Source organism: Daktulosphaira vitifoliae, unplaced genomic scaffold, assembly GCF_025091365.1.
Source record: "Daktulosphaira vitifoliae isolate Bord-2020 unplaced genomic scaffold, ASM2509136v1 Scaffold_1, whole genome shotgun sequence".
NCBI lineage: Eukaryota > Metazoa > Arthropoda > Insecta > Hemiptera > Phylloxeridae > Daktulosphaira > Daktulosphaira vitifoliae.
In genome coordinates this window covers 15,068,336-15,080,887 of record NW_026099572.1, presented here as the reverse complement: position 1 = coordinate 15,080,887, position 12,552 = coordinate 15,068,336, and the positions used below count along the sequence as shown (strand labels likewise).

The window sequence follows — 12,552 nt, the reverse complement described above, 5'->3', positions numbered from 1 at the left end:
ATGAAGGTATTAATTTTACTATGATGTGTTTTTTTTTTGTGACTATATACGCTCAATCTCAGCTCACGCTGAACTGATTTTGATGAACAATATGTCAAAAGATCACAAATCGTATCTAGTAGAAGACATTACCCTCAAAAATTCCCTCATTCCCTGTAAACGTGGGAAATACCCCAAAAAATTATAATTTTAAAAATCGATATTTTTCGATATTTTTTCAATTTTTTTTACTTAAAATTGTCATATCTTTTTTAAAAATGACCGAATCAATATAATTTTTTTTTTTATAGATACCTTAGATATTTACCTATAATTTTATATATTTTTGTGAATATTTGACTCTTTAATTTTAAAAAATTGGTAGATTATTCCAAATCTACATAATCTGTTATTTCCTTATTTATATCCTGATTAAGTATGTCAAATAAAAAATGGATATAAATATTATTTCTCATAAAGAAATTCTGTTGATCCATACACTTTTCAATATGTCATACCATTATAAAATTAAAAATGTAAAAAATAATGTCGAGTATTTTCATATAATAATAGCATTCGGTAACCATTTTCACCGTGAAGACATAGTAAAGTCCGAAATTTTTTTTTTTCCAACATAAAGAACATTGCATTAACTTTAATGATATATAAAATTGTTAGACTTTCCGGAACATTTTCAAAAGTCAAGTCGAAAAAGTTGTTATTTTAAATCCCCTCCTGTGGGTAGGTAAATGGTCAGATTTATAAAAAAATTATACCAAATGATAGGTAAAGACATCAAGCATCTATAAAAAAATGTTTATTGATTTGATAATTTTTGAAAAAATTATGGCAGTTTTAAGAAAAAAAAATTTTAAAAATTTCGAAAATTAGTCATTTTTAAATTTGTAATTTATTTGTAGGTTTCCCTCATTTACGGGGAACGAGTGAAAGTTTTTCAATTTTTGAGCGTAATGTCTTCGACTAGATACGATTTGTGATCTTTTGGCGTATCGTTGAAAGATATCGGTTCGGTGAGAGCTGAGAAAAAGTGGTAATTGTCACAAAAAAAAAGTAAAATTATACCTTCTTAGCTTCCCATCGAAGCTAAAATCTGCCCAGTAAGAACTGAGGAAAAATAGTAAAAGACACAAAAAAAAATAAAACAATAAATATATTATGGTAAAATTAATACCTTCTCAGCTACTCATTGAAGCTAAAATTTGATGAAATAAGTATTTTTAAGGATTCATATTTTTAATTATTCTGAAACTATCTTAGAATATTTTTATAAATTTTAAATTTTTTATTTAACATTAATTACGAAAATGATAGTTGATTTGATGTATGAAAAACAATATCTATTCGACATAATGATTATATATTGTATTTTTTATATCTATATTATAGGCATTTTTTTAATTCCTCATTTTATTTACTTTAGGTCGTATTTGTAATACTGAATCTTATTTTGAAATGTACAATGCTAGTACGAATTATAACAACAAAAATATATAAAATATTATGAAGATAAGGATGATATGAATGATAAGTTTAGAGAATTTAACTTAAAGGAACTAACATATGAAAATGATGAAAGTAATATCAATAGAAAGGAATCCTGTGATTCTTCATCTTTATCTTCACCTTAATCATAACTACTTGGGTTAGCCACCCTTATCTTAAACTTCCACTTAATATGACCTCCAATATCATCTACGCTCACATCAGGCGTCCTCATATCGCATTCAATTACATCTCTCCATCTCTTTTTTGATCTTCATCTACCTCTTCTTCCTTCAACATTTGTATATTTTAGTTTTTTTTTCTCATTGAATAAATGTATTAATTTTTTCATAGTATTACGTAATGCATATTACAACATAATACCTAAGAATTTCTTAAAAAAAATTGCATTGAATTATAACTTATGAGCATACTTTCACATTCAAAATATTACAGCAAAAAAAATTATTTATATTAGAAAATTAAGTTGCTAATGTTGCTTACCGATTTATTTTTTTATTTGGTAACAATTAAAAATCATAATTAAAACAACAGTGTGGTTAGCTAGATCTATGCACCTCTTTTTTAAAAATTATGTATTTTATTCGGTCTTCTTGTTAAGTTCAAATTTCTCCACTATTATTTAATGTTGTATCATTCATTTATGGTATATTAATAATTAATAATTTTTGTTAAAAGGAAAATTACAACACTTTACCCGCTGACAAATTATTCATTTAAAATACAAAATCTAGAAAAAAAGTGTTTTAAAACTAATCAATTTTACCCATTCACATAAAAAAATTTTTATTTCGAAAAATTATTAAAAAAATACTTTTATTGTATTGCTGTTATGTTTTAAATAAAAATGAATAATAATAGTAACAAAAGCGTGTCTATAAATAATTTGTTTATTATATTCTACATTATAATTATAATTTTTTTTTATCAAATTGGTATAATTTTTGTTAGTGATAGTTATTTTTATTAAAACATATTAATATATTAAATATTTAACGGAAAATAAACATTTTATTTTATTTTTGTAAAAATCGATTGAATGGCTGGTATAACACTTAAATTCTAAACACAAACTTAGATTATAAAGGGAAATAAGAAATAAATTTTCATAATTTTTATTGTAGTATATTACACATTAGTTAGAAAATTATTACTGTAAACATAAGATAATTTAATTAACGTGTAAATAAAAGATAAATATCTTATTAACGCGAATTATAAACTGAATTTTAGTTTTTAACTCATTTCTGTATATTATTAATCGTAATAAATTGTATTGAACAATAATAAGAGTAATTTATTTTTAAAACGTAATCTTTTACGGCTCCATTTAAATAGTAATTAAATTTTAACTACTATTTATCAAAATGTCTTCGGTGAAGCCAAAGTCATGACAAAATAATTTGACGCTTTCTATAATTATTCTTTTATTACCTATTTTTGTGAAATCAATAAATCTCATTTTTTTTATAAATTCACGTGATATAGAATCAATGAACTTATGAACTAGTGGATGTTTAATACTGCAATCCTTGTAATCGAAATGAAATCCATCAAAATCTTCATTAATAGAACTTAATTCGATTAATTTTTTGAATAATTTGTTAGAGGTATTCCAATCGAACTTTTGATTATATTCAACACTGGCTATGTGTGTACTAACTTCATTATACCATTCTTTTAAATTCTTCAGAAATTGAAGTAAAGAATTGGGGCAGTTAAAAAATTCTAATGCTTGAATCGCGCATGATATTAATGGATCGTAAAATATAATGGCATTTGAAAAATACTCTAGAATTTCAATCTGCATGGTTTCATTTTGATCGTCTAACCACCAGTCAATAGTGACCTCGTAACTTTGAATTAATGGATCAAAAATGGCATGATAAACAGCAGTCATAACAATTAAAGATTCTTTCAATTTTGTCTCCAAATTATTTTCAGTGACTAGTGCGTTATTTTCATTATTGGCTCTAGTCAGTTCTTTTATGTCGAATTTCGTAGATTCGTCGTCAATACAATCAAAAAAATTACCTTCAATTTTTTTCCAACCTTCACACTGTAAAATTTTATTTAGTTTGTTAATTTGTATTTCTTTTTTACGATTTTCAGTTAAAACAGCAAAGCAAAAATTTATATATATACACATTACAGAAAATTTTGATAGAAAAGCCTTCATGTTATTAAAATTAGTTTAGAAGTTTACAGTTAAGAAAATAAACCGATTATTCAAAAAGACAATTATACTGTACGTTTGATATTTTATCCTTTTTATTGCTTGCATAATCTAAATAAATCTAAAAATACATTAATGTCCCATAACTTTACAGAGTGAATATATTTAGTAGCTACTCAATTCCTCTTGAAATAATGATTTTTTTGACTTGTTTATTTCCATTTATCTGTACTAAAATATTTTTTATGTCTCCCATGTCTTATATGGTTGTCCACATTATTTTTTTTTAACGAGAAATTTAACTTATAAATTATAAAACGATGTAATTTAGAAAATGACTGATTGATAACAACATGTGGACTAATATTTCAGAAAAATAATTTTTTTAAGATAAATGTAATGGCTAGTGTTAAAAGAACATCCTGTATAACTAGAAATCTAGTCTTAAATATACATTCATTTTTTTAATGACGTCATAAACTATTTTTCAAAGCTAAAAATGTATATTATATTCAATATAGATATTAATGTGATTGAAATACAATTTGAAAATTGGTATGAAATTCAAATTTTGAATGTACTTTTTATTACTTTTAACTGTATGAAATAATAATTTTTTCATTTTATCATTTGATTTTGATCGAGATTTTTATATATCTGATAATTTACTTTACATTATAAATTAAATCTTTTGAAATTTATTTAATTTAATCAAATAATAAATAATTGCTCCTGATAACTTATATTGACAAATTTCAAAAATAAAAATAAATATACCCACACTTCACTTCCAGTCTTTATAGTAAAGTGTTAATAACTTCCAAAGTATTAGTTCAAAAGTTGTTAATGATTGTTGTTTATAATAAATATGTGGGTATCGAGTAAAAATAAATTACTGAATTAAGTTTTTCATTTTGTATATTTAGACTTAGCAACAATTTGAAGTTAATCTATATTAAACTAATTTTTTTGTTATTTTTAAAGAAATATAATGCGTTTCTTTAAGGATAATTTGAGAATATATTTCTTTACTCACAGTGCGCATTAGAACGGTGTATCCGTTTTGGCTACTGTACCAGTTGTGATCACAAATGAAGTTTTTTCGTTTTAGAAGTACTTTTAAAAATTATTTAAACCAATATGTTCTAAAACTCATAATTGTGTCTATAAAAATAATTTGTTCCAAGAATATGTGTAATAGTTGATCTATTGATCGAATATTAAGTGGACACAATAAGTACTATTTATAAATTTATGATTAGAAGAAATTAGATAAAATAATGATGATGTGGGTTTTAACATTGTTTTTAACTAACACAATTATCAATTATTAATTGGATTAAAGGATATATGTTTTTAGATTTATTAAGAATTATTCTGTTGTTTTCGTTGTTGTGTCGTGTAAATGTTGTTTTATTCGTAGCATAACAACATGCCGTGCCTTAATTGTCGACATTTATAAAAAACATACTGTCCATGAATTTAACAAACTGAATTTTATTACTATTATAGATTCGACAATAGCACTGTTGATAATACCCTTGCGGTCGAATTAATAAATTAATTGGAACTCCTGTTAACTATGTATCGACAGTTGATCATAATGATTTATAGTGGCGCTGTACGTGTCCTGTGGTTTCTATTTTAACTTTAAGTGGTACAATATTGGATAAAAACATTATTACTACAAGTACTATAACTAAGTGGGGAGTGAAAAACAAAAGAATAGCTGATTAGACTTATGTCGTTTTATTAATTTTCTCAAAACCTTTAGTTTTAACACACCGAAACGGTACAAGTGGCTTATTATTTAGTCACTCTAAACAGTTTTGGTTTACAGTTGTATCGATGATTTTTCCAAGAGTCATAAATCATCAATGTGCGTAACATAGCAACACTAATTGCAGGTCATGGCTATTTGAGTCTTAAGCTCGTGCGACACCACGCCGTTAATTCGCCTCGAGACTTTTTTTCTTTACCGGTTAGTGTGGAAAAAAATAATCCGTTTAAAAGAACATCGCTTTTATTCGTATAGTTTTTTAAAGTTAATTCTTATCTGCCACTGGGAATTAAAAAAAAACTTAATGTAAAAAAATATATAAAAACCGACATTCAAATTACTGACGTGCAAAACATCACCGCCGGGTACACACGACACACAATGCACTCCTTAGTAGTTTGACTGTGAGAATAAAGTAGATACCTCTACTTAATAAATAATAGTTATAAAACTACGTGCTAGAAAATCAAGACGTCTATTCTTATTTCACCATTGGTAAACGTGTTTTAGATAAATATGTACGTTCCCAGCCCGACTTATGACATTCCATCAGTCAATTTCAATTATACTTACAAAAAATTTAATGATTTTTTTTGCTGAATTGCCAATTCTTTAGTTCTAAAAATATACGGGCAAAACTATACCGAGTGATTCTTTAACTACATGAAATATTTTTGTGAGCCGATTAATTTTTTTTTTTTTTTTGCAACAATAGTGATTACACTATTTTATAAGAAAAAATACATTTTTAATATTGTTCCTTATGCCTTAAACTATCATCAACTTATGTTTTTCAAATGCAGTCCTATTTTTTTTTAATATAACTGATTTGATTGGATAAAAAGAAAATTACACTTATATTAATAAATTCTCATTGAATTACGAGATTTTAAAATTCAAGGGAGATGAAAAATAAGAGTTTATTTATACGAGTCTATAGGCGCAATCGGTTCTTAGCAATACAATGAACAATTGTAAGAGCATAGGTACGTTTTTTATTTAACGCGTTCGATCCTTGTGTTAAATAAATGCTTATTTATCGTCTTTCTTACACTTAAAAGACTCGTAACTCACTGAGAATTGAATAAAATTAATTTTTCCTACAAAATCGTGTTTAATTAAAACAACGAGCAAAATTCTAGAATAATAATTTTCAAGATTAAATGTGTTTTAATTTTGTATTTTAATATAATAGAAGTGGTAAAATAGTTTTATTTATGAACAAAATAAACTGGCTATAATTTTTAATAAAATCGATTGTACGTCATAGTTGTTACTTTACCGTATTATGTATATAGTAGCACATAAATAAACAGTTATAGTTCACTAAAAAAAACTTGTAATATACTAAAGCTCAAATGAAATGCTTCAATTTATTCAGAGGTATTACAACGTGCTAAAAACTGAATAGTTTAAATATTTTTTATCGTGGATATTATTATATTTATGTATTGATTTTGCATTTCAATGTTCTGAAGAGTTTTTTCGTAAAACTCACTTTAAAAAATCTAAATGCATTATTTCTCTTTATTTTTTGGACAAAACTCCATTGCCTATACATCAGCTATTTAATATAACTGTACGTGATTTTTGTTGAAAAAGGAAATAATACTGTTCACTATTAATTTGATATTTAGACACTATCATAGAAATCAATGAAAATGATTTTTAAGAGTTGTTGGTTAGTTGAAAGTCTCGAGAACGTAAAAACTGATAATTTAATTGGAATACGAGATGTAAATGAAATTAACTCATCTTTCCGTGTGATTTCATGGCACTTCAGGGCACAGGACATTAACCGTTGGAAACGAAATCTTTGTTAACGTACAAGCCCGCGGCTTTCAAATGTTATTGTACACTAATATCTATCTGTTGTATTTTTTTGTGTTCTAGCCAGGTCTTTGTTTATGTTTTATACAGTACATTATATTAATGACCATACACGACGGTGGCGCAACGTTAAATATTTTATACAAATGCTACTGCTAGCACACATAGGTAATTACATTCTACGAATACACTGGTTTTAATGGTATCAGCAGACTTGTGCGCCAGTTGCATGTACATACGTAACGTTTTTTAATATCATAACATGATATATTTTCAGAGTTTTTCAAAACGCTAATGCCTTTCTCTGTCCAGCAAAATGAAATACTTTGATCGACACAATAATACGCTAGCCGAGTGTCGTTGAACGTTTTGTGCGAGCAACGTGTCCGTTAGCAATGTAGAATTTACCAATAATTGTATCACGAAACATGTTCCGAGCACATTCATGTAAACGCAGTAAGTATATGAATAAACACCTGTTTGCCAACCGCAAATGTCATATTGTGAGTACCGCAGAATGGAATGGTTTAAACATGTGATCGCGGGCGTCAAAAGGGGTAACGTTAATCAATTAGGCAAATGACGCCCAGCGGACGCGGTTTCGTGAACGCCCTCATTATAATGCACGTGCATCAAGTGTATTATGATTATAGGTAGTGTACCGACGCGTACAGGTGGAACGCGCCCATTGTCTTTCATGCAACACATGGGTCGAATAACGAAAACCACTTTTTTCCACCAGCGGTTTCCCCTTTCGGGACTTTTTTGAGACAGTTTAATTGAGTTTATTGAACAATGAAAATCCTAGCCAATTGAGAGATGCGCGAACATCGAGTAATAAAGTGAAAAATGTATCCAGTTCTTTACTTTGAAAACAAATATTTTTGCATTTTAATGAATTTTTTTTTTTTAATATAATATATTATACACGAATAACAATTGTTTATACATATTAAGTTTATACAAAACATTGTACATTTTCAGGTGTACAACTTTTTAAAGTAATGAAAAAAAGATAATTTTTCAAAGCGGACTAGTTGTTTCCTTTTGTGATTAATCCACAATACAATCGATAAATAGATAAATTTTGTTTTTCTATAAAGAAGGAAAAACACATCATTTAAATGCCATAACGTTTTAAATTTAATAATAATAATAATTAAAATAAATATTTTATGAATGTGAATTTTACAAATAGTATTTTGTGTAAACATAATTTTTTAAACGATTTCAAATGGGTATCTAATGGTAACGGTAAAGTGTTGAAATTAGTACTTTGAGTACTACCAATAGGGCCAATGATTAATAAAGCGGTAAATGTAGTCGTTTAAACCATATTCAGAGCACAGTAACGCCTGTAACCGAAGGAAGAGCCGAAGGAGACATAAACCGCCCCCTTAGATCTATTAATACCGATAATTTCGATGATACTGATAATAACACAATATTATTATTAAGACCCGGTACGTATACCTTTCACGTTTCCGGTACGCCCACATTATCAAAGTCAATTATACAGAAGGATTAGAACTCCACGATCAATTTCAATGGGGTTATAAATTTTTATAATAAATACAGTTTTTTCACGTCAATTAATGGTTTGCGGTTCGTTGGGCCCGCTGCAGTATGTTCACCCTCATCACATTTGTTCACATTAGACAGCTGCTACCAACGGCAGAGTCGCTAAAAGTTATGCGGTTGGATGTATAGTTAATAATAGGATGTATGTGAATTTTTTATACGTTTCAGATTTTTATCTAAATTTTTCCATGGTTATAATTTTCACAAATAAACGAGAACTATTTGAGATCGTCAAACGAAATAACAAAAATGCTAATTCAATGTTTTTAAAACACATTCTTTGTCTTTCAATTTTTACTATGTATATCTATCTTTGAACAATTTACTCATTATTAGAGTCGACTGAGTTGTAGTACACCACTATTGTAATTATCAGTGGGTAGAAAAGATTTAATAGAGTAGAACTTGCCATCGGTAAATATTTATAAAGAAATTTTATAATGAAAATGTAAATTGCCCCTTTGTATTGTTTTGGTAGTCTTTATTTTGGGCATTTCGTGGTACAATTTTATAAATGCGGAGCAAAACAAAAATCGATAAAACGTTTATTTTACGTGTGTGGTAACCGTCGGATGTAAATGCGTGACGGTGGAAAAAGGGTTACAGAAACGCGCATACGTACAATGCGGAAGATGGATTTTTTTCAAAAATAAAGTGTACACGTTTATATAACTTATATGTATATTTCTATACAAAGCATAATATTGAACGGGCCATTTGCGCTTGTGCGGAGCGCCGCCGCTGTATTTGGCGTGACGGTCGAATTATGTTTCGGACCTGTTCTCCGCACTGCGCAGGATAAGGTTAGCGCGCCCGGTGTTTGTGTATGCGCTTCGTATGGTAATGTGGGCTCGATTTAAATAATCTCTCTGTGTGAAGTGTGTGTAAGATGTGCGCACCGATTGGATGTATATTTTCGTGTATTACGACGGGCGTGGCCTTCGTCGTGTTAAAAAAATGAAAGAAGATAAAAGTCTGGTCAGTTTTCATTCGCTGTCCGCGTATAAAGAAGGGGGAAGAAAATGTAAATATATTCATAATAAAAATAATGTATATGTATTTTTTGTTGTTAAGAAAAAATTATGTACGTGCCATCCAAACAGCAAAAAATATAATACTATATAAAAGAATTTCTGCTCTCGATACGTGAGCGGTAAATCTTAACAATCATATTATGTATCATTATCAATATTATAACATTATTTATACCTTCTATTCACAATAGAATATCGCTTCGTATAGCCATGTCGTTATCACAATATATATATTTTTTTTAAGGGAACAATAAACATATTGATTACATTAAAACTATTATGGTCAATTATTCGCTGCCCGCTCTCTCTAAATTCCAAACATCAACTACAATATTTTATATATTTTGAGTTTTTGATATGTTTGTATATTTGCATAAAAAAAGTATTCCGAGAGAAAATTATTTCTTTTAAGACGAAAAGAAAAAAATGTTGAACTTAAAAATAATATCTTTATTCAATTATAATAGGTGTTTATATTAAGAACTGCAAACTAAATCTCAAAATTATGCATTTTACAAAAATTAAGAAAATTGTCTTTTTTACTTTTTCTATAAAATATTTATTAATAAATATTTATTTATTTAGTTCAATATTTATTAATATATTATATTTTTAAGTTATATTGAATAATATTAGTATTTATTGCACCCATAACGTACAACTAGTACATATGATACACGAATAAATTAAATAAGATAATAAACAGAGTACGTAAAAGGTACATTTATACAATGAGAAAAAAAAACTAAAATATACAAATGTTGAAGGAAGAAGAGGTAGATGAAGATCAAAAAAGAGATGGAGAGATGTAATTGAATGCGATATGAGGACGCCTGATGTGAGCGTAGATGATATTGGAGGTCATATTAAGTGGAAGTTTAAGATAAGGGTGGCTAACCCAAGTAGTTATGATTAAGGTGAAGATAAAGATGAAGAATCACAGGATTCCTTTCTATTGATATTACTTTCATCATTTTCATATGTTAGTTCCTTTAAGTTAAATTCTCTAAACTTATCATTCATATCATCCTTATCTTCATAATATTTTATATATTTTTGTTGTTATAATTCGTACTAGCATTGTACATTTCAAAATAAGATTCAGTATTACAAATACGACCTAAAGTAAATAAAATGAGGAATTAAAAAAATGCCTATAATATAGATATAAAAAATACAATATATAATCATTATGTCGAATAGATATTGTTTTTCATACATCAAATCAACTATCATTTTCGTAATTAATGTTAAATAAAAAATTTAAAATTTATAAAAATATTCTAAGATAGTTTCAGAATAATTAAAAATATGAATCCTTAAAAATACTTATTTCATCAAATTTTAGCTTCAATGAGTAGCTGAGAAGGTATTAATTTTACCATAATATATTTATTGTTTTATTTTTTTTTGTGTCTTTTACTATTTTTCCTCAGTTCTTACTGGGCAGATTTTAGCTTCGATGGGAAGCTAAGAAGGTATAATTTTACTTTTTTTTTGTGACAATTACCACTTTTTCTCAGCTCTCACCGAACCGATATCTTTCAACGATTCGCCAAAAGATCACAAATCGTATCTAGTCGAAGACATTACGCTCAAAAATTGAAAAACTTTCACTCGTTCCCCGTAAATGAGGGAAACCTACAAATAAATTACAAATTTAAAAATCACTAATTTTCGAAATTTTTAAAATTTTTTTTTCTTAAAACTGCCATAATTTTTTCAAAAATTATCAAATCAATAAACATTTTTTTATAGATGCTTGATGTCTTTACCTATCATTTGGTATAATTTTTTTATAAATCTGACCATTTACCTGCCCACAGGAGGGGAATTAAAATGACAACTTTTTTACAAAAAATTAACTTCTTCAACTTAACTTTTGAAAGTGTTCCGGAAAGTCTGACACTTTTATATATATCTTAAATTAAAGCTAATGTAATTTACTTTATTATGCAAAAAAAAAAAATTTCGGACTTTATTTTGTCTTCACGGTGAAAATGGTTACCAAATGCTATTATTATATGAAAATTCACGACTTTATTTTTTACATTTTTAATTTTATAATGGTATGACATATTGAAAAGTGTATGGATCAACATTATTTTTTTATGAGAAATAATATTTTTTAATAATCCCTTTTTCATTCGACATACTTTATGAAAAAAAAAAATTTGGACTTTATTTTGTCTTAATGGTGAAAATGGCTTTTTGTGTGAAAATTATCGATTTTATTTTTTACATTTTTAACTTAATAATGCTATAATTTATTGAAAAGTGTGTGAATCAACACAATTTTTTTATGAGAAATAATATTTCTCAATAATCCCTTTTTCATTCAACATACTTTACCTTAATCAAGATATTAATAAGGAACTAGCAGAACATGTAGCATGTAAATTTTGGAATAATCCACCAATTTTTTTAAATTAAACACTATCTAAAGATTTGCAATGAAGCGTTTTTTTTTTTATAGTGATTTTAATCACTGTCAGATATCATTATACTTGATTTAACTATGCCACATTTCCACTGTTGTAGGTTTTTTTTTGTTGTCATACTATTGGATTACTTTATTTAACTATATATAATAGGCCCGATGACTACAGAACATAAGTGGTAACAGTCACAAAAAAAAAAAAAAATAA

General features: G+C 27.0%; 2 protein-coding genes across 2 annotated transcripts in view; one reads left to right on the top strand and one right to left on the bottom strand.

The window, feature by feature from the left end:
* The window catches only part of LOC126902762 (uncharacterized), a 64,412-nt gene extending 62,040 nt beyond the window's left edge, over positions 1 to 2,372 (top strand). The window contains exon 3 of the transcript XR_007703319.1: positions 1,421 to 2,372. The gene's annotated coding sequence lies outside the window, so the exon portion shown is untranslated. The remainder of the gene's footprint in view (positions 1 to 1,420) is intronic.
* LOC126902315 (DNA-directed RNA polymerase subunit beta''-like) overlaps positions 1 to 12,552 on the bottom strand; it is a 45,127-nt gene that overhangs the window by 28,715 nt on the left and 3,860 nt on the right. The gene's annotated exons all lie outside the window — the stretch shown is intronic.